The following is a 21,584-nucleotide window of genomic DNA, read 5'->3' as shown; positions in this document are numbered from 1 at the left end:
TCAGAACAGACAACATAAGGCACGATAAGAGATGTAAAGTTATCTGGAATTTTTTTTGTTTTGTTTTTGGATGGCAAGTGAAATCCTTGAAATTGAAAATTAATTTAAGATTATTATCGTGGACAGTCAAGCTAAACTTAATTTCAGCTGAAGCTTAACAGCACAAGAGGAAATTTGATTTGCATTCCATTACAAAGCAGTCCAAACATTTTATGAAATCAGTTGAGTTTTTTTTAAAGAACTTTGATCATAATCTTCCAGCTCTGGAAAATGTTTACTTTTGCTTTTTCTAACTTTGGAAAATATCAGGTTTTTTTTAGGTTTTTTTTTTTTACATTATTCGTTTCTGGGGTTTTTTTATGAGCTTAAAAATATCAGGTTTTCTGCTGTCAATTTCTGTTATGAGAAACCAAATTCAATACAAATTGGTAAATTGATGAAGCATCAGAATAAGAACTCACTGGGCATTTCTTTGTTGAAAATAGACAGATTAGTTAACATCCAAACCCGTTTAATTCTGTAAGTAGAAGCTTCCGTGGTAGAGAGATTTCATGTCTGCTAACAGTTCTTGACAAATTCCTAATTGCCGCCAAAGTGATACACTCACAATAGTGTTCCGTGTATTATTCTGGCTTCTGCCTAAACGGCCGAACAAGTTGCCCGCTTTTGATTGATTGGTCCCTAACTCGGTTGAACATGAGCAATCTGACCAGCTGTCCCTGGCTAGATAGAGGAACTGTGTGGTAACATATGGCTGGATGCCACCCGTCGCAGCATTCCATCCACTGTTTCATAATTCAAAAGCTATTCCATCACTCTTTAAGCTCCACCAGCATCCCTCCCATTGCCTAATTAACTCTTTCATTTTCTTCTGTGCCCTTATTGTCTGTGGTGTCCTCACAGACGATAGTGCTGTAATAGCCCGAAGCAATCTAGGGCTAAACCAAAGTCACACCACTGTAGTTGCGTAAATAATTCAGCAGCGCTGCATCCTCCCATATGCTGAAATAAAGACATAAAAAGATGTTCCATCTACAGAGTCTGTAATGAATAGACAAAAGCTATAGCCTCAAAGCAAAGCCATGTGTTTCTAACCTATTTCTGTTCATCATCTTAATGTGCTGATTGGTTAAAATATTATGAATAAACAGGCACTAATGATGCTAATTTTCAGAACATATGTGATGTGTTTACACTGTACTCAGACTGCTGTGAAAATAAGCTCTGGCAAAATCATTTGTCTCTGTGAACCTTATAACTGGTAAAAAGAGTAAAATAGGGAAGGTCGCTTGGAATAAACTCCACATTTCTTTCTGCTGAGCTAGTTACTGTATCTCAGTGGAGCCACACCCAAACAGACAGGAACAGAGACAAAACATCAACTAGTAGCCAGGACCAGAACAAAAGAATGAGACAATCCTCGATTTAGGGTGTTACATGTACCTGCTGTAACAAGAGACCACAAATTCAAACCCAGGTGAAATGAATTTTTGTCGTTAGAGTTCCCTTAATTCAGTGTGATTTGCTGCTGCTGTAGCCCATCTCCTTCCAGGTTTAGGATGATAGGGTTTCACATAAGGTTTTCCACATATTTTCATTGTAAACACTGGTGATTTAAGGCTTTAAAGTTTTTTTTTTTAAATCATTTTGAACCACTTTGTCCATTCTCTTCTGACGCCAACAAGGCACTTTCATCCATACAGATCCCACTGACTGGATTGTTTTGTTTGTTTTTTCAAACCAACTTCAGTGAACCAGTGAGAAAATCAGCAATTTCTAAAATCTCCAGATCAATCTGTCTGGCACAACAACCTTGCCATGTTCAAAGTCACTTAAATATCCTTTCTTCCCCATTCTGCTGCTCGGCCTGAACTTCAGCAAGTTGTCTTCATCAGATTGATGTCATATGATTGGCTGAGTTAGTGAATGTTGATATCAGCAAAAAATATATGAGCCTAAAACAAACATGAGGTCATAGTGCTTCCTAGTTTTGCATGCACAAGTGATACAGTTTTAATGTCTCAATTTTTTCTGCTCCAAATATTCATTTCCTACAGGGTCGACATAACCGGAGCTGTCACTAGGGTCGCAAGACTAACAGACTCGGTTGCATCTATGAATGAGCTAATTTATGTTGGGCTAATTCTGTGTGTGTGCCTAAGTGTATGTGTGCAGTCCCCTAACGGGTACCCTGGCTGTCAGAGCACTCTTCATTCAGGGATTCTCTTTTTCACTAATGAGTGCTGACCGGTTTGGGCTACCTTGTCAACATGTGTCATTTGCAGACACATGCACATGCATATGCACTTGCATTGGTACCCCCTGACTTGCACATACAAACTTTCACACATAAATGCTTCTCACTTTATTAGGCTATGTTGTACACCCCAAGTTGCCAAACAAAGTTTATCAGCTGTCCTAATGTTATATTTGTGGTTTAAACTGTCCACTTATATAAAACTTAACATAATGAGTATCAGTAATGGCAAAGTAAAATTTTTGTAGTTGGCTTTCTGGCAACGTCCCGTCTTTAATAGTTAACATATTTTCAACAGAGTCGAGAAAGAGCCATACCAAACACTTTATCCATTCCAACACCTGTTTTCATGTGTACTTGGGGTTAATGACTTAAAGAAAACCAAACTGTGACTGATTATACAGTAAGTCAACATTCAGGTTCCAGAATGGCAATGACTTTAACTCTACTGAAAGACTGCTAAATGATATTTAACTAAATACCACTTGGGGAGTTGCAGGGAGAAGGGTTGTACACATTTGAACTTGTATGTACAATTATGACCCTGTGCAGATTAGAGAAAATCCACAAAAATGTAAACCTATGTGCCCATTTATTGGTCTTTAAATAATTTTACTTAAATGTTGTCTATATCGCAAATCTTGAACAAAACAAAAGCTCAAATCATTCAAGAAACAAAAAGTGTAGAATCCATGACTACTGTATATGGATTTCTGAGAAGAATTATTATTCTCAGTGAAGCAGTCCATAACATAACTTGCAAAAACCAAATCAAATAAAATTGAAATACTCACATTCTTTTGCAAGATACCGACATTTATTTCTATAATCTTTTTAACAAGGCAAGCAAAACTGAGCTTATTCAGAAGTTTCATTAGTTAGCATTAATCAGATAAATCCCTAACTTTGAATAAATTATTAAAACAATACAGTGTAATAAGATCTACGGTATATTGTGCTATTCATTAAAAAAACACATTTGCATGCACCTCTTTAAGAGTTCTAGTTGCCCATGCATTTTATCTGGCCAGTTTGTTCTGCATTGTGCTACAATTGAATCAGAAAGCACTCTGCAGTTCATGCATGTTTTTTTCCCTTGTCGTTTTCCTTCACTTTGTCTTTTTTACCTGTACTCCTCACTCTTTAGTCTCCTCAGTTGTTCATTCTATGCTCGGTTGGACAGAGAAGTTGGTGCAGAACAGAACTCAAGGGGTTATGCACCATGTTCAGTAAAATGGCATGTGTCTGCCAAGCTATGGTAAATTACCTTCAGTTGGCTTGCCAGGTAAGTTTAACAACCATGGACCATTTCTCTGTCAGTGAACGCCTGCATGTTTTTTGGTTAAAATCAGAAACGACAGCTGTTTCCTGGGTAAAGAGTGCACTAATGGGTAAAGGTGACATAGCAAATAATCATCACTGTAGGTACGGAGGGAGGAGGAATTTTGATTGGAGTGGCTAAACATACACATATGGACACACAAATTAGGTAGTTAATTTTGCAACGGGGATATGACTAATCAGGAGAAAAACTTAGAAGTCTGGCCTGTGAACTGTAATGAGGTATATTCAAATCCTAACAATGTACAATTAATCACAGCCCTGCCCAGAGTATGATGAATAAATTATTTTGTCAAAGTCTGTCTTACTCTCTAGCTGCTGTGCCAGACAAAGTTATTTTTGTTATTATTATTTTTGTTATTATAATGAACCCCAGATATAAAGGTGAGTGCTTCAAGCTAAACAACTGGTACCTATGTTTGACTTTCTTATTTAGAAGTAGGAAGGCACTGTTTCTAGAAAACTAACTAACAAAGACTTTGTGACGGTTAGGCTGATTGACTCTGTTACAAAAGCAATGAAGAAGCCTAGACTCCCTTAAATAGTTTATTGTTCAGAATACAAGCACTCAGCATTTTAGGCGCAAAAGAAATGGTATAATGAAGCCAGTAGGAGCACAGAGTTGTAAGGTTTTATTTAAAATGTAAGTCAAGACCCGACATCGGCTAATTTAGACTGTGTTAGAAATGTAAAAACTTTGCATATTGGTTTTGATTATGGAGACGGTTGTTTCCTCTCTGGACATTAGGAATATCAGGGCAGGAGTGGTACAGGGCAAGCAAGTACCAACTGGTTCTGGCTGGAAAAGGGCGCTGTTCTAACATTAAGATATTAGTTAAAAACCTTAGAATGACGTCACACAAGATACATGTAGTGTGTTATTTTCATAGTAATTTTCTGCCCAAAATAGTTACATCAGAATGCATAGTATAATCCATGGTATAACATAATCATTATCGATATACATTGTCTGGGCACTGTTCAGAACAATACGGATTAATTCCTGTCCAGCCTGACCCAGCTGGTTGTATTTATCTAAAGCACTGAGTCACAGATGATTTTCCACAAACCGTAATATCTGGACTATAAGCCACTACTTTTTCTCACACGCTGTGAACACTGCGACACGGCTAATTTATGGCTTTCTATTACCAATGGTTTTCAAAAGACTGGACTGCTGTGTGGTGAAGAGGACAGCACAAGCTCAAGAGTTATTGAGAGCAACAACGAAAGAGAATAAGGATGTGTGTGTGAAGCCAGGGATGCCTGCAGGATATTATCTGAGGGCAAGCACAAAACAGATCACCGCACCTGACCCACATGAACACAACCACATCTCCAATGTGGATCATGCGTGTGGCGCGCAAAACCACCACTGTGCACACAAATACAGGCCACATTTGAAAGATGCACACGGCACACAGGCATGTTGAACAGCGCAAGTCAAGGTCGATTCCTAACCTACTCTTGTGAGAGAGACTTTCGCAGATGTTTTCAGTGGAGTTAAACTCTTGAGCATCTACACTTTCTAGTAAATCCACAATGATAATGCTCTTTTATAAAACCAAGCATAGGGTTGCCAAATTGGCTTAACAAATGGAATATTTTACACTCTTATTGGTTATAATTTTTTAATCTTTATCAGAAAGAACCATATTTATTTAAAAGATCTGCAGTGTCAAAAATGGGATTGAGTATTTTCATGGGCATCAAGTATGATATTTTTGAATCGTAATAACCATACTATCCACGATAATCTTTAACATCAAATGCCCAAGGCATTCTAAAATGTCAGTCCCTAATGATTCAGTATGTTTTACATGCCCTTCTTTACATCAACTAAACATGGCATGACCTCACCTCTGCACTTTATATAAGTATCCACCACAGATTGACACAAACATGAAAACAATGCATAGACATACTGTACATAGACAAGTCAAACCTAGTGTACACTTAAAATTGCAAAGGTCTTCTCAAATAAATTTTTTGTTGTCCATAACAAAATAAAGCTAAAATTCCATGTAATATTTTATATTGTCTCAACTTGTGAGTTAAGTGCATCATTACATGTCTAATCTCTGCTTATATTGTACATATAATGTAAAGAAGAGAACAACAAATTATTGTCATGTAGACAAAACAAAGTAGGACGGGACAAATTCTGTGCTGAGAGAAACTAACTGGCAGTGAGCTGCCCCTCAGCATGACCAGAGGCTCAGAGGAAACATACTGTCAGCTCCAAAACAATATGAACATCTTGGGAACATGGCCACAGCATGTATCTGTTGTGCTTCAACTTAAGGATAGGGAGAGGTCACACACATGGACCCCTCTGGCTATATTAAAATCACAATTAATGACAAGTTAGTGTTTGTGCTGGTCAAATCTTAACTCGACAAGACAGTCGTGTCAGCTTGTGTCTTTCATTTTGATTCTGTATATCTTACCGAAGCAGAGGAAGCAGCACGATAGCATCCCACTGGCAGTATCCCAACATGTACAGTAGGCACACAGTTGAAGGCGCCAACGTGTATGTGCACAAACATGGGTGAGGGGCAGTTTCATTGCAGGAATGTGCACAATTGTCGTCTGTGGCCTAAAGACAATCTGCACAGTGATTTATTTCATGCAGCACTGTTTGTAATTCTTTTGTGTGGCTGAGCTGAGCACTAGAGAACCACAGAGTGCTAGAAAGCAGCCTGGAAGGTATGGGTCACCCCAACATCTGTGGGACATGTTTTAGTCATTATGGTATAAACGCAATGTCCTCATTTAAACATCTGTGGTAGGTAGTGGTTACCATCTTGTTATCTGTGATATTTAGATTAAACGCAGAATTGTGCAAAAGTATTTATGCATGTTTTTTTTTCACATTTTATTAATCTATTTTATTTGAATTTTATGTAGCAGACTATCACAAATTAGGTCATAATTGTAAGGAGGAACTAAAATCATAGATGGTTCTGTAAGGTGTGTATGGCTATGTACTCAGCTCCCTCTAGTCAATAAAGCTACAAGATTTTTAAGTCTTCTGGGCTTTCTATCTTGCTATGCAAATCTAAATAGTGATATGGTTTCCATCGTGTGTATATACATATATATATATATATATATATATATATATATATATATATATATATGCATGGGTGTGTAGGTGTAGGTATGTACTGTATGTTCCTGTCTAAAACATTTTTACACACCATCCTCTGCCTCTGTGTTTGACATGCTATGCATCTGGGGAAAGCTCCTGCTTTGACCGGACCACTGCAGTTTCCGCATGGCTGACTCTGACTGCTCTGAGGACGCTCCCAGAAATCCAATGCACTGAAACCACCCTGAAAATCCTTCGCCAACAACCTCGTTGTGCAAGACACATCCGTTTTGATTCGTCTCTGCCTGCCGGCTAGGCACCACTTTCTGTTGCGCTCTGCTCTGAACTTTCAAATGCTCCAGTCTAATCAACTCTGCACGCGCTGCCTCCCTCATGAGACTAGATGGGCTGAGGTGGAGATATGCAAGGAAACACTGCGAGGGGAGGAGAAGCGGAGCAGATGGGAGTGTAGGGGAAGGAAGAGAAGATGGAGGATAAAAACGGAGGGCAGAAGATGAAATAGCATAGCGCGCAGAGAGGACCAGGGAGGAATAATGATCAGAAAAATAAAAATGGAAAGATGGATGGATTAATCAAGGCAGAAATGATGATGATAATATAAATGGGGAGTGGAGCAGGAGATGGTGAGACAAAGACAAATTCCAAAAGGTAAGGGTATAAGAAGCTAATTTTAAAACAATGGAGCAGTCTTTTCCCGGTTAAAATTTTATAAAAACAATCCTCAAACATCAGACTGGGATACAATACAAAACGTTTCAGACTCAAATAACACTGAATTTCTTTTCGACAACCTTTGGTATATTTACTGTGTGACTGTATAAGAATTTTCTGTCATTCATGGAAAAGTGTTTTGGCTTTAGAGGTGAGATGGTTGTTTCCAAGTTTAAGAAAGATTTAGAATGCATAACAGAAAGATGGATTTTACTTTGTTCTAAAATTATTTAGATCTAGCCATAAGGGTCCAAAATCACTTATGGTTTGATCTGTCATTATTTAAATTTAAGTTTAATTATTTAACTAGGACAGTCCACATTTATCAACAAAAAAACCCCATTGTAAATATGCAGCACAATAACTATAAGTCATCCATGATCAAAGACATTTAGATTTATAATCTAAATGTTTCCAAGCTTCCGAGCTTCTTTCTCACAGAGCATCTCACCCCCTCTACTCTCCTCTCAGCTCCTTCAGATTAGCCAGCAGCAATTAGCAAACACCTGTTGGAACTGCACATCTGCTGAGAGCTCATGATATGAGCTACTTCTCATGTAAAACATTATTAAAGGGTTAGTAGAGGAGCCATGTGATGACCTCCTGTAGGCAGAGTTTCAGAGAGAGCAAGAGTTATTAAAGAGACAGAGACCTAAGTTCAACACGTTAAATTGCAAAGTCAATTTTTTAAGTCATATTTGATATATAAACAACTGAAGGTAGCATACTTAACTTGATCAAAATACATAATACTGCCTCTTTAAAATTCTAGAATTGGAATGTATTTGCAGACAAAGTTTTTTTTGTTTTTTTTAAATGCAATATGTATACATTTTTGTACAATTTTGGCTTAATTACTGCTCCGAGTATGTTGTTTTTCAGCAAATGGTCCATTTTTTTGGGACCATTTGCTAATCCAGGTAACATGTAATTTCCAACATTGGTCTTTAAAATGCTATCGCTAAAAAGGCTAACATAAAATAAAAAAAACGTGTTGTGTGAAAACTTTCCAAAAGGTTCTCTTTAATAAACAATCTTTTATTGCTCAGTGGTAAAAATTTATGTTGTCAAAAATTTAAACATCAGAATCCTAATATTTACTGGTAAGGACTTTTGGGTTAAAGTTGGCTGAAAGTTTATTTTCTGAGAAAAAACAACAGCAGAAAGTTCAAATCCATGTTTATACCAGTGTGGGACATAACAGGCTCAAGGAATGTTGCCTCTGTTCACGTCTAGTCCCCTTTCACACCAAGTTCAAACATCCAACCGGTGATACTGAGCAAACACTGAACTAGAAGAGATTTTTTTTTTCCTCAAAGTCCTTTCTCAACTTCTTCATCTTTCTGGGATTGTCTGTGGGTTTCAAGAAACACAGAAACTTTTCAATAAAACTTCTTATTTCACAGACACAGTAGCAACTAGAAACACAATGAAATTGTGCTCATCAGGGATATAAGTATGCTCATGTCTCACTCCGCTTCAAAGGTAAAAGCAAATGTCACTTCAGATTTGAAATGGAGATGCACACGTCTGTTGAATATGATGTTGTCAGAACTGGAGCCTATTACGTTACATCTGCCGCATAGGCCAACTCAAATTACAGATAATCTGATTGAAATACTCAACATGATGAACTTTACACTCCGTTAAAGGTAGAAACAAAGCCCCTTACACTGAAATGTATTTGAGACGCTGCTCCTCTGTCAAATATTAGTCAATTCCAGTTTACAAAGCACTGTTCAAACTATCAATTATTGGGACGATGGTGGTAGGAGTTTGTGGAGGAGTTTGTCTCACAATCAGTGGGTTGCTGGCTGGATCCCCACTCCTTTAGCCTCTGTTGTTGCCACCATGTGTGAGTGAATTAGTAAATGACTGAAAGTAGTGTGAAGCACTTTGGGGTCTTCTGGACTTGATAAAGCTCTATGGGTGTACAGGACATTTATCATTTTGAAAAGGAGTATGGCACAACTGAAAACTTTCCAGGACAAAAAAATAATCTAAAACAATGAGAAAACGATGTATAATTCTCCTTCTACTTGCCCTCTGTTTTAGTCCATTACATAAAATCCCAATTAAATTATTTGAAGTTTCTGCTTGTGAGGCGAAAAAGTTCAAGGGCTATGAATGAACATTTTTGCAAAATACTGCACATTTCTAAACCTACGATCACATGTAGTCACACAGATGACACTGCAGTTTTCTACAAATAGAAGAGAGTCCCCCATAAGAGGGGGGAAACTAATGGTTTACAAAACTGCCTCTGATACACTCAATTATGTCAGCGAGAGATGCATTGATGTTGATTTTACTGCCACAGCCGTTATTTTCCTCCCTTTGATTCATCTGTCTTCTCCTTCATACCACCTTCCCTCTTCCCTCCGACGCCATCTCCCTCTTCCCCTCTGTCGCTGTGCTCTGAACCCAGTACTGTCAAAATGGATCCGTCAAAGCCGTGCCTTAAACCCGGAGGCAGCATTTATGTGCACATGCGATTGTATTTGTCAGAGGGGGGAAGAGAAAGTCGTCCCGTACAGTATGAAGAACAGCCAACTCAGCAATGAGTGATGGTGCTTTGATGAAGGAGGCAGAAAAACAGGCCAAATGCAAGACTTGTGGCATACATTTAAACCCCCAAGAAGCAGGCTTCACAGGCGAATATCCTCAATTAGGTGAATATCTCTAAATAAATAGGAGCTTCATCAACTATCAGTTATTCTTTTTCAAGTTCTGGACCTTTCGTTTACATTCATGCAATCTTTTTTCAATCCCCGTTTTCCGTTCAATGGATTTCTTGTGCCACATCCTCTGTCAATGCAGTTCCTCCCTGCTGCTCAGTAAAGATGGTTAGAAATGTTTACTGCTCTTCATGGGCTCCTCATCCTTGGTTTTGCATTTCAAACTAACCTTACTTGAAAGAGATCCCTCTAGTCTAGATAACAAGACTGCTTCTCCTATCCCTCTAATAGGACATCCAAATACTGGCTCAGAGAAACGCAAACTTTCAAAGATTTGCTCAGAATCAGCAAACTTCAGATCCCAGTGATTCAGTAAAGTCAGGCAAAGAAAAGGAGATTTCTGCATAAGACATCAAGCTCCTAACCTTTTGCTTTTGCAGTCGTGAACTGTATCGAGGTCTTGAAATATTTATTCCAATAGGCCTTTCTGGGGTGCTTACAGGCTCTTCATGATTCAATAATACATAAGCATCAACACTGGTATATAAATATAAAAGGGAGCACTTAAGGCTGGATTGTCTAAATACTGAGAAAATGGCATTGAAAATACAGATGGATAAGAGGAGGATACATGCGTTTTCAGACTGTCACCTTCACTTATGCATAAGAAAACGCACTGGTGGACTCATAAAGAATACCCCTCACTCGCATATCACAGAATACATTGAATGTTACAGTCCTTTTGAGACCCTTTGACGGCAGCAAAGCTGAGCACTGTGATGTGCACATAACATCCCGTGACGGATGTCCACAGTGAAGCAGGAACATTTGTCTACAAATACATTTGTTTGATGTTGCGTTTTTAGTTCTCTGGGAACAAAGGCGGGAATCTGCACTGAGGAAGAGATTTTTCTTCAAAGTTTGCTGGGATTGAGGAGGCCCAGCAGTGCGCTAGGAAAAAATGTACCTGGTGCATCAAGATATATAAAAAATAAATAGATAAAAATTAAGAGTTATTGTTGGTGCCTGCAAGGTTGATCCTTGTGTGTAGGCTTAGAGCTTAAATGTGGTTGCCATATAATTGGACTGAATTTCTAGAACTGATCAATCTGAAGGAAAAAGCTGTATGTATAACAAGAGAATGACTTCACCAGAAAAATATGTTTTTTAACCTCATTGTCACAGATTAGAGTTAAGTCTGACAAAAATTTGTGCTGTCCCTTGAAGAGAATTGTGTAATATGAGAGATTCTGAGAACTTTTAAAAGGTAGAATAGGGAAATATTAGCAAATAAACATGGGACCACTACAAAAGAAGTGTTTTCACGAAATATTTGTTAAATAGTGTCGACACATATAAAGCCAGTTTGTTGCAGTTTGTTTTTATTGTTTATACTTTTATCTTCCACAGGGATTGTTTTTTTTTCAATTGTCCAGAATATATAATGTGGAATAGGACTCTAAAAGATTTTACATGCCCCATATGTGCAGACTGATTTATGTAGACGTTTTATATTCACTCTACATGTGTTTTATATATTTTGTGGATTATACTTATGTTGGAATGATTTAACCTTTATTCTATCAATGCTGATATACATATTTTTGAGATATTTTTGAGATCTGTACTTCGACAAGGTTGGATGCTTAGCTCAAGAATATGCTGTACTTTTATCCGAAGGTTGAACTTCAAGATGTCTTCATGTACTTTGTAAGAGGTTGATGGTACAAAGTGTATCATTTGAAATGGTAATATGAAATTGCAAATAAAAATGCACAATGTGTCCTAAATTGTCATTAAAGAACTCTTAAAATACAGAAAAACTGATGTTAAAATGTATCACTTCTGATATTTAGAATGCATTTGTTGTTCTTAGGGGATTTTGTCAATATTTTTGTAAAGGAATGCCATGTATATATTTTAGTTTGAAAATGTGATAAATACAGTATTTAAAATTAAAAAATGTAATTAACACTTAAACATTATTGTTAATAGGATCCATTAAAAAGTTTCATTTTCAATATACTAAATTTCCTGACAAATATTTAATGCAACAGGCTTTAATTGATTAGGAGATGCATGAAATGCATCATTTCAAAATGAGATTCAGAGGTACTTGAAATGTTAGCCCATAGCGATGGCGTTATTGTTGATTGCAGGGCAATGTGGTTATTTGCACATAGAAAGACCACAACTGTTGCATTTCTGAGGAGCTCCATCCTTCACTTCTTGCAAATTGATGAGACAATGAGCTCCTGCAGGATGTATGGGTGGCGATTTTGATGCAATCAATGGGGACAGCGAAGGTAAACACAGTACTAAATGTCATCTGCGGTGATTGTGCCGCCTCGGTATCACCTCGGGTGGATGATCCAAATAGCCAAAATCAATAATCTAATCATTTCATATTCAAATCACACAGACCTGAGGTCTGGATCTTATTGCAGTTTCATATCCCTGGTGGGCGGATGTGTTCCAATCAGCAAACCAAAGCAGGCAGGTGCACTGAAAATACAGTAATTCAGCAGAGATTGAAAGTGAGATCACAGTGATTAAACTGAATTATTTAATCTGTTTTTCACAGAATTACATGAAAGATATATGTTTTATGTTGGTTTTCAATCTTTCTTTATCTTTATTGTAAATTATTGGTGTATCGAGTATTTTTCCCATGGCATTAGATCTTGGTATAAAGATCTAATGCCTTTGGATCTTTAAAGGCATTAGATCTTTAAAGATCTAATTGCTTCATACTGAGACTTAATGAAGCAAGTCTCAGTATGAATATATCTGGTGGAATAAGTCTCATCTTCTAATATGAGCCCACATTTGAAGCTGAGTATTTTAAGCCAACAACCTGTATATACATGTGAGACTCTTACTTTGAAAAAATAAAGAAATCAGTTCTTGAGTTTATTTAGTGATATGACAAAGTCGACTTGTACAGATTTCTTGGCTACTTGACATCACTTGACTTCCTCGAAACTGTATAAAGTGTCAAAATGTGCAGAAGTATAAGTGTGTGCATATTTTTGCAATTTATTGTGTATAATAACAGGGTAAACTGTTTAAAAAGAGTTTAAACTTTTTCTTCTTGAAACACTGAAGAAACTAATTTATTTGGAAAAAAAATCAGAATGTAAGCTTTCAATAATTGGCTACTTTGCAACACACTTTATGTTCTCACAATAAATGAAACATCTGCCAGCTCTGACCAAGATGTACAGTAAACACAAAAGTGGACTTTTTCTGCAAATGTAACATTGTGTTTTTGATTAAATTTCTGTTGAAGGCCCCTAAATATATCAACAATCTCTGTAGTGGATGATAAGGATAATTGAACTGGTAAACAGACACATGGAGGGAAAACATCTGTGAGAGCATGTGCACATTGCTGTGCTGAGCCCTTCAGAAGTCTACATTTACAATATACTCTACATGATTAGCACTATTCCGCAAGCAAAACACCATAAATGGGAAAAGGCACCGATTAGGAAGAAAGAACAGAACTTACTACCATGACTTGTTTTCTTTAACAAAAGCGCTTCACACAAATTAGGCGGCTAATCCTACATGGAATATGGTGTGGCCCTGAATAGCTTCTTTTTCCAACTTGTTTACAAAGAGCATCTCTGTAGGCTATTCCCAGCTGATATGTGTATGCAAGTGTACATGTCCTGGAGGTTGTACCAATGCACTCAGGTGCCAATGCACTGTATTTGTAAGTGTCAATATGTGTGTGTTTGCAAATGAATTTTAATCTGACTATATGTGTGTCACTTTGTGGTGTGTAGGCGTGCGTAGGCGTGCGCAAGTGTGTGCGTTTGTCCTCCCCTGCCGCTCTATTCAGATCTTAGGAGGAAAGAAACAGTACATAAGGGATTGACTTGTATCTACGGAACAGTCAACAAGTCAGACCACACCAAGGAAAAATGGGAGAAACAGTAATTCCTGGAGTAATATTTGCAAGCATTTGACATATATTCATAAATTATCAATGCATAATCTCTTTTCATCCGTGCTTTGACAAAACATGCTCGGGTTTGCATGAATGACAGAGGAGAAGCAGCTGAAAGGAGAGAAAGACAGATTACATTCACACATTGCCATCATCACACCTGGGAACGATGTAGTACAGTTGCACTGAGCCGCACCGCTGAGCAAAGAGCCCCGCCACTGGAAAAGTTAAAGGTTAAGTGCTTACGGGGTATGGTCCTGGTGGTACTTGTTGAGGGATTTTCGAGTTTTTCAGCAGCGAGATTTTCACAGCTGCAACACAACCAAGTCTTAAAACATGACCTTTCAGTGTGAATCCAATCTCCTCTGGGCCGATCTGTTACCAAAGGTCAATACATACCTATTAGAGCTAAATTCAGAATTGTTATCTTTTGTTGCATTTGTATGCCTATTATTGTCAGCAGATACCTATTAATGCAAAATGCAGATTTTTTTTTTTTTTTACATAAATAAATAAATGTAATGATTTATTCATCTGATGATTTTTTTTCTTCTTGTGAAAGTATGGAAGTTTTATACACCTTATCAGGTTACAATCTTAAACTATTATTTTTATTGGGACTTTATGTGAAAACAAAGTAGCACAAAAAAGTGAAGAGGAACTAAAATAATACATGGTTTTCCGATGTTTCAACAAATACAAATCTGAAAGTTTGTAACTACCCCTCTTTACTTTGGCATCTATCATTTAATCTCATTATGATAAAGCATGTTGTGGGATTAATAATAAAAATGGTGAGAAAAAAAACAGTTGCTTAAAAGAAAGACACAAATATTTCTGTTTGAAGTGTGCCACAAGCCACTGTACGCATGTGGAAGCAGGTGTTCAGGTAAAAGGTAGTCTTTATTCTTTGCCTAAACGCAAAACAGATTTAACAGCCTAAAACTAACATTGCACATGGTGGTGGCAGCATCATTCTGCTGGGATGGTTACTGTATCTACCGAAGGTCAGTCATTGGGAAGACAAAAAGAGCCAAATCCAGATCACTTTGAAACAATTCTGACTAATCTTAAGTATTATAATATATTATTTTGTAACAGAATATGATCCAAATACTAATAAATCCTAATAAATTCACAGGGCATTTGTGTCTGTATATTAAAAAAATAGTAAATAAATATTTACACTAAATGTCAAATTTGTGAATGAAATTTAATGAAAAATGGCTTGAAGAGACATAAAGGTAATTCTATTCATTCCATGAATATTGCTCAAAGCCCCATCTCATTTATTAAATAAACACAAATAAGTATTCCCCAATAGGTAGACAGACTTAGAGACATGCAAACAGACGTCTCAGATCTGCATCTCTATTGCATCCTGTGTCAGATCTAGAGTTTCAGAGACGTCTGCATCCTGCCCGGTTCTGGGTTCATGTGGTTTCCACACGTCTGTTTGTGTGCAATTCTCCACACAGCCAGGCTGTGTCTAATTGCACGGGTCCATCTGTCAACTCTCAGAAACAGGCTTCTGTCTTACAGGCACAAACAGCACAGACGAAAGTACGCCAGCACAGAAAACACACATGCCACAAGTGGCAGCCTCAAAGCCCTCAACTTGGACCCTGGACAATCTGCAGCCTTCCTGTAGCAGCTGTGTGGATGGCATTGACTGGCAGGGTTTACATATGGGCTCCATCTTATCAGGTCATGTTGTAAAACAATAAGCGCGCATTCAATGGTGGGTGCACCAAGAAGGGGGGTGCACCCCCCTTCTTGTGCACACAAGCTGTTTGATATTACTGTTTGTGTGCACAGGTTGTTTTATTAGAAAAATAAGTAAGTATGGGCACAAAAAGCAAGGCCTCCATATTGAAATAAAATTTCAATAATCTAGCCTTTTAATTTAATGATTTAACTGTATATTTATTAGTAGAGGATATTCTAGAAATTTGAAGATATTACTGAAATTACAGTCGTATTTACCAACATATTTGATGCTAAAATTCCAAATACATTATTTTATACAGGCACTTAAGTTGTTCTAGTAAATGTTTGTCAACCTAAAGATAAATTGGGTGTTCACAGTGCCTTGCAAAAGTGTTCATACACTTTTGTCACATTTAGTAATGTTACAACTTCATCAACTATACGCATACAACCAGAGCTACAATAGAATGTCTTTGGTTAAATTATATGCATGTTAGAGAATGGCTTAGTCAAAGTCAAAGTCTAAATCTAATTGAGAATTTGTGGTCGCACTTGAAAATGGATATTGACAGATACCAATCTGATGGAGGCTGAGCTAATTTGCAAAGGACCATGGGCAAGCATATCAGTTTTTTTTTTAAATGAAGCTGGTAGAGGCATGCTACAAAGGATGCCTCAAATACATCTAAATGCAACACTTTTTAGAACTTAGGTTTTTTTTCCTTGCATCATTTTCTATTTACTTCGCAATAATATCTGCTTATTTGCTATAGTCGCTCATATACCACCCCAATATAATGTGAATACAGTATAAATACTTTTGCAAGGTACTGTATATCATAAGTGAGTGCTACATGTAATTTCAGAGTGTGTTAATTTACTTATCTGCATTGTGCTGCTGCGTGAACTCACTTAACATCCGGCCAGTACAGATTGTATTTCAGTCTGAGCTCTCATTAGTAATGAGGTAAATGAAGGTTGTGTACGTGGAGCAGGAAACACCTGTTTCTCGCAGGGACAGAAACATACCCTCTACCACTCGAACACAAAGAATGACATATCCCATTTCCCACTGTTCTTTCTTCTCACTCATTGTTTCACTGAATTAAAGACAAAATGAGGCCTTGATATCACAAAGTTAGCTTTCAAAGCAAGCATTCAGATTCATATGAGAGCAGAGGAAGGAAGGAAGGAAGGAAGGCATGCTGGTTGAGAAATCCTGGATAGGAAGTGTATGACAAATGAAATCATATACAGTGCTTCCAAAAGTATGTGAACGTTTTTCAGCCTTACCCTACATATTTTTCTTTTTTTTCCCAACACTTAAGTATTTCAGATAATCAAACTAATTTTGAATGATGATTTCAGCTATTAAGGGAAAAAACATATGCAAATCCCTCGTTGCTAAATTGCAAATTAAATAAGAATAAATACTTACGGTAATTTTGTTAGTCACACAAAGGCCTAATTTCTCCTGGACCCATATAATCAATAAATCCTACAAACAGAACTTGTCCAAAAACATGCCTAAAGCTTAACAGAGTCTACAAAACATGTCCAATCTAAAAAAAAAAAAGAAAGAACAGATGAGAAACAAAGTAATTTATATTTACTGATTAATAGAGTATGAGAGCACAGTGAGAGTCATTCTCCAAATCATAAAACAGTAGTGAACTGTCCCAGCAATGCCTTATCTACTAAAACTGCAAAGAGTGACTTCTAAAGCACAGAAAATATTGCTTACCTCAGTTAAGGAGACAAAAAGCAACACAAAGGAATGTCTCACATTTCATTAAAAACATGTTAAGGAGTCCAAGAACTTTTGGGAAAATATTCTGTGGACTGACGAGACAAAAGTAAAACACTTTAGAAAATATGTCTCCCAGTATTTAAGAAACAGAACATCAGAGAAGATCGTGTTAGAGTCTGCTTTGCTGCTTGAAGACGTTGACAACTTGCTGTAATTGATGGAACTATAAATGCTGCTGTGTATCACACAATATTGAAGGAGAATGTCCAACAAAAAGTTTGTGACCTCAGCTTCAACGGCACTTACGTTACGCAGCAGGACAAATATTCATAGGACAATTGGAAGTGAACTTTTAGATCAATCAGAGAATAACAAAAAACAAATCTTTATAGTCATGTCACCCCATCAACCTAAACCGGTTGTTCATGCTTGCAAACCATCCAATGTGGCTAAATCAAAATAATGTGGCCAAATTCCTCTACTGCAATGTAAGATACTTATTGCCAAGATTGTTCGTTGGAAATGCTTGGTGGCAAGGGCAACACAACCTGTAATTAGGTTAAAGAAGCTCTGATTTATTCACATAGGGTCAGATCGGTTTGGATCATTTTTCTACCTTATACTGAACAATAAAACAGTGATTTGTACTTACTCTACTCATGTTTTTAATATTAAAATAAATTCAATGGTTTGCAACAATTAGATGTGACAAATAAAGCAAAAAGAAAGAAATATGAAAAGGAGCAAAATCTTTTCACAATAATGTATACATGCTACACTTTTCAGAGTTTTTTTTACTGATTACTTAATAAAATACACTGGAGTCTGTTTGGAACATGACAAAATGTTGAAAATTAAAGGAGTAGCAATATTTTTGCAAGACTTGTTGAGGACTGAACCACAATTTCAGAATGTAGAAAAAAATTTTAATATTAAGATGCAATACGGATGAAATCTAAAGGCAAAACAGAAAATGCCTAACGCTCGTCTTGAACGGCACCATCAAAATGGACATTTTGAGGCCTGTGGTGAAACGCACTTGGAAATGAAACCCACGAAATATCACCAATAGCAAAGAAAAATGCAAAACCACACAGTAGGGGAAAGTGAGCACCCTGCTTTCACATTACTCTCAGCCAATTCAATCAATACAGAATAGGATCTTGCATGAAAACATGACCTCTGGGTTTTTACACAGCAAAGATGCAATATATTTCTCCTCTTAGTGAGAAACGGACGTCAACTGCTGCTCCTTGGCAAGTGTGTCAATATCAAACAACTGCGCCTCCCTCTATTGCCAATAAACTGATTGTGCAATTCATCAGCCAACTCTGGGAGACAGTATTCCTAATTAAACGGAAGCTCGTAAATTCGACATTTTACAGGTCTTGCTCAGCTTGTAAATACAGTGTAAATAAGTTGTGGTTAGTGGCTTCATGGGCAGATGAAGGTCTGCGTTTGTGGTAAAACTCCTGCTGATGCGTTCAATGAACAGCAGGCCAATTGCAATTAGAACTCTGTTTGCTCCCATGCTTCCAGTGCGTCTCTCCTGCTCTTTTCCATCCTTGCTGCCTTCACGGCATGCCGCGCGTTCTTCCATATTCTTTCTGAAGCCTGGTCGAATCAGATTGGATTAGCACTTTCAGAGGACACATTTGTTCGGGCCAATTAAAGCACTTCCTGGCACAGATGGAACCCTGAGGTCTCTGGGGAAAACCCCGGGTCGCATTTGGGTTCTAAAAAAGCATAACGCATACTGTAGAGTCTGCAAAAAAAAAAAAAAACACAGCACCAGCTGTGTGTGTGTGCATTTGCTTGGCTATCCCTTCAGGCCTAAATATGGCTGCTGTAAATAAAAATGCATTCTGACCTGACCAGAGTACCTTGGTAAATATGTTTAAAATTGTTACACAACCAGACTGCATGTATTTAATATCGCCACACATATTCTTACCTGATAGTGTATATCTTCTTTTGTTGGAGGAAAATGAAACCGCAGAGAATCACATCTCAGTGGCAGCAAGACGTCCTCAACCTGGAGAGAAGAGCGAGGGGGGAACACAGAGAGGAGGGGGTGTTATTCAAGCTCACTGAACTGAAGTCCCTGTCATTTTTCACAATAGAGACAGATACCTATAATATGTAGTGAATGTGGGGTGCCATGTGAATAATGGCCCCATCCAGATTGTGTGAATAGCCATAACCCACTCAAACACAAGAACCAGACGGTTCACAAAGCCGCTGCGGCTTGCAGGGGCGCCTGTTTGGTGTTTATGCCGCCACGCTTGTGTGTGTGCTTGTGCAATCCGCCTCGTAATGACCTCTTAAGTGTTGGGATATCAAAGACTGTAATGGTCTACCTCTGTTCTCCCTGGCAGTTTACTGAGTGGAAAGCTCTCTTGTGCCATGATAGCTTGTTGATATGGTTAGCATTTCTCTGTCAAATGCCAGGGATGAGGGGAAATTGGTACCTGTGTTTCACAGATGCAGAGACAGACTTTCATATCTAAAATGGTTTGCATCCTCTTCCAACTTTGTCATTTAATTTTTCTCTGTCGACTTCTGTATTTGTTCAGTTATTCTTACCAGCGTGTCCCATTATACCTTTACAATACATGGTCTTGCAAAAGCACTGATGCTTTTTGAACTTTGAACATGTTATAGCAACAAGCATATGTGACAGACCAATATAAAGTAATGCGGGATTATGAACTGAAAAGAAAATTATATATTGCTTTTAAACTTTTTTGCAAAAACATATCCCCAGTGTGGTGCAGATTTGTATCTAGGCCCATTTGCTTCAACCAGTAGTTGTACTTCATAAATCTGGACTTTATGTAAGAATGGTGAGACAGAAAACATGTAAAGTATAGTGCTGTATTAAGATGAGAAGAAAACTGAACTTTCTGGCCTGCATGCAATATGATATGTGAGTACTGGAAAACTAACTCCAGACATCAACCATAACATTACATTCCCACGATGATGGGTGGTAGAAGTACCATCAAGCTGCAGCAGAATTTTTCTTCTGCAGGATCTATGAAGCTGGTTAGTTAATTAGAAAATGGATGGGTTCGTATTCTTGTTGAATACCCACTTCATTTGGCATTTCTTCTTCAACATAAAGCATGACCTGTACTTATACACCCCCATAGCACAATGCTTGAACCACTGTGCTTCCCAATGTCCTCTGGCTTAAATTTACTGTTAAGTTACCTTACAAAATATTTCACCATGTCTCTTTAGGCCTCCCAATGTGCTCTTTCTGAGTTCTGCATAGGCCTGTCGCATAAACGGTAAATCAATTAATCGTACGATAAATTAAAACTATCGACGTCATTTTAATTATCGGCATTATCGTCTCTTCCGGCCTTTTTCTCTTTCTGTTGATGACACCGAATGAAAAAAGGCTCAACTCCGGTGCTCTCCACTGACTCCTCCCTTCCTCATTTCCTTAGTGTAAAGCCCAGCGCACACTATCTTATCCTGCAAGATCTTAGATCTTCGGCCGATTGTCGGCCCATTTTCAAAACCTGACAGACCACACATTAGTCGACAGAAATCCTGGGTATAACGGTTCGATCGGGTTCGTTCCTGCCGTGTGGTGTCCAACAATGGGAACAAAATAATGGCTACAAGTCCAGTTTACTAATTTTAAAACTAGGCATTAATCAATGCTTTACTACAATCTACCTGCAATGCATGTAACTAGTGTCAGCGTAAAGTCCTGACTGAATGAAAATCATTAGAACCTATTTACGTCACGTTAACGAAGAACAGCTGAAAAGTTACCGGGTTTATCAACTGCGGTAGCAATTTGGCTCCAACTCCTCCTCTTGTCATTTCTATATTCTTTGCATGTTGAATAAACATTAATGTTGTTTCCACATATCATCTCCGATGTCCGCTGGACTTCGGGTTGCGCCGTGTCAGCTGTTTGGGATTCCCCGACGTAATTTCCCCTCAGAAAGCACAGAGGAGAATCCGCGCTTTCTGATTGGCTACCTGTCGCATTCAACAGGCTGCGTTAACTCTGTCAGTCGGGGAAAATCCTGATTTAGATC

The 21,584-nt window shown here is 37.8% G+C and overlaps 1 protein-coding gene across 12 annotated transcripts in view; it reads right to left on the bottom strand.

The window, feature by feature from the left end:
• adgrl3.1 (adhesion G protein-coupled receptor L3.1) overlaps positions 1–21,584 on the bottom strand; it is a 166,078-nt gene that overhangs the window by 123,329 nt on the left and 21,165 nt on the right. For all 12 annotated transcript variants that reach the window (XM_032562033.1, XM_032562038.1, XM_032562039.1 and 9 more), the window contains exon 2: positions 19,475–19,555. The gene's annotated coding sequence lies outside the window, so the exon portion shown is untranslated. The remainder of the gene's footprint in view (positions 1–19,474; positions 19,556–21,584) is intronic.

This window comes from Xiphophorus hellerii, chromosome 5 (assembly GCF_003331165.1).
Source record: "Xiphophorus hellerii strain 12219 chromosome 5, Xiphophorus_hellerii-4.1, whole genome shotgun sequence".
Classification (NCBI taxonomy): domain Eukaryota; kingdom Metazoa; phylum Chordata; class Actinopteri; order Cyprinodontiformes; family Poeciliidae; genus Xiphophorus; species Xiphophorus hellerii.
Note: the sequence above shows the minus strand (reverse complement) of the source record. Positions and strands in the feature narration are given on the sequence as shown.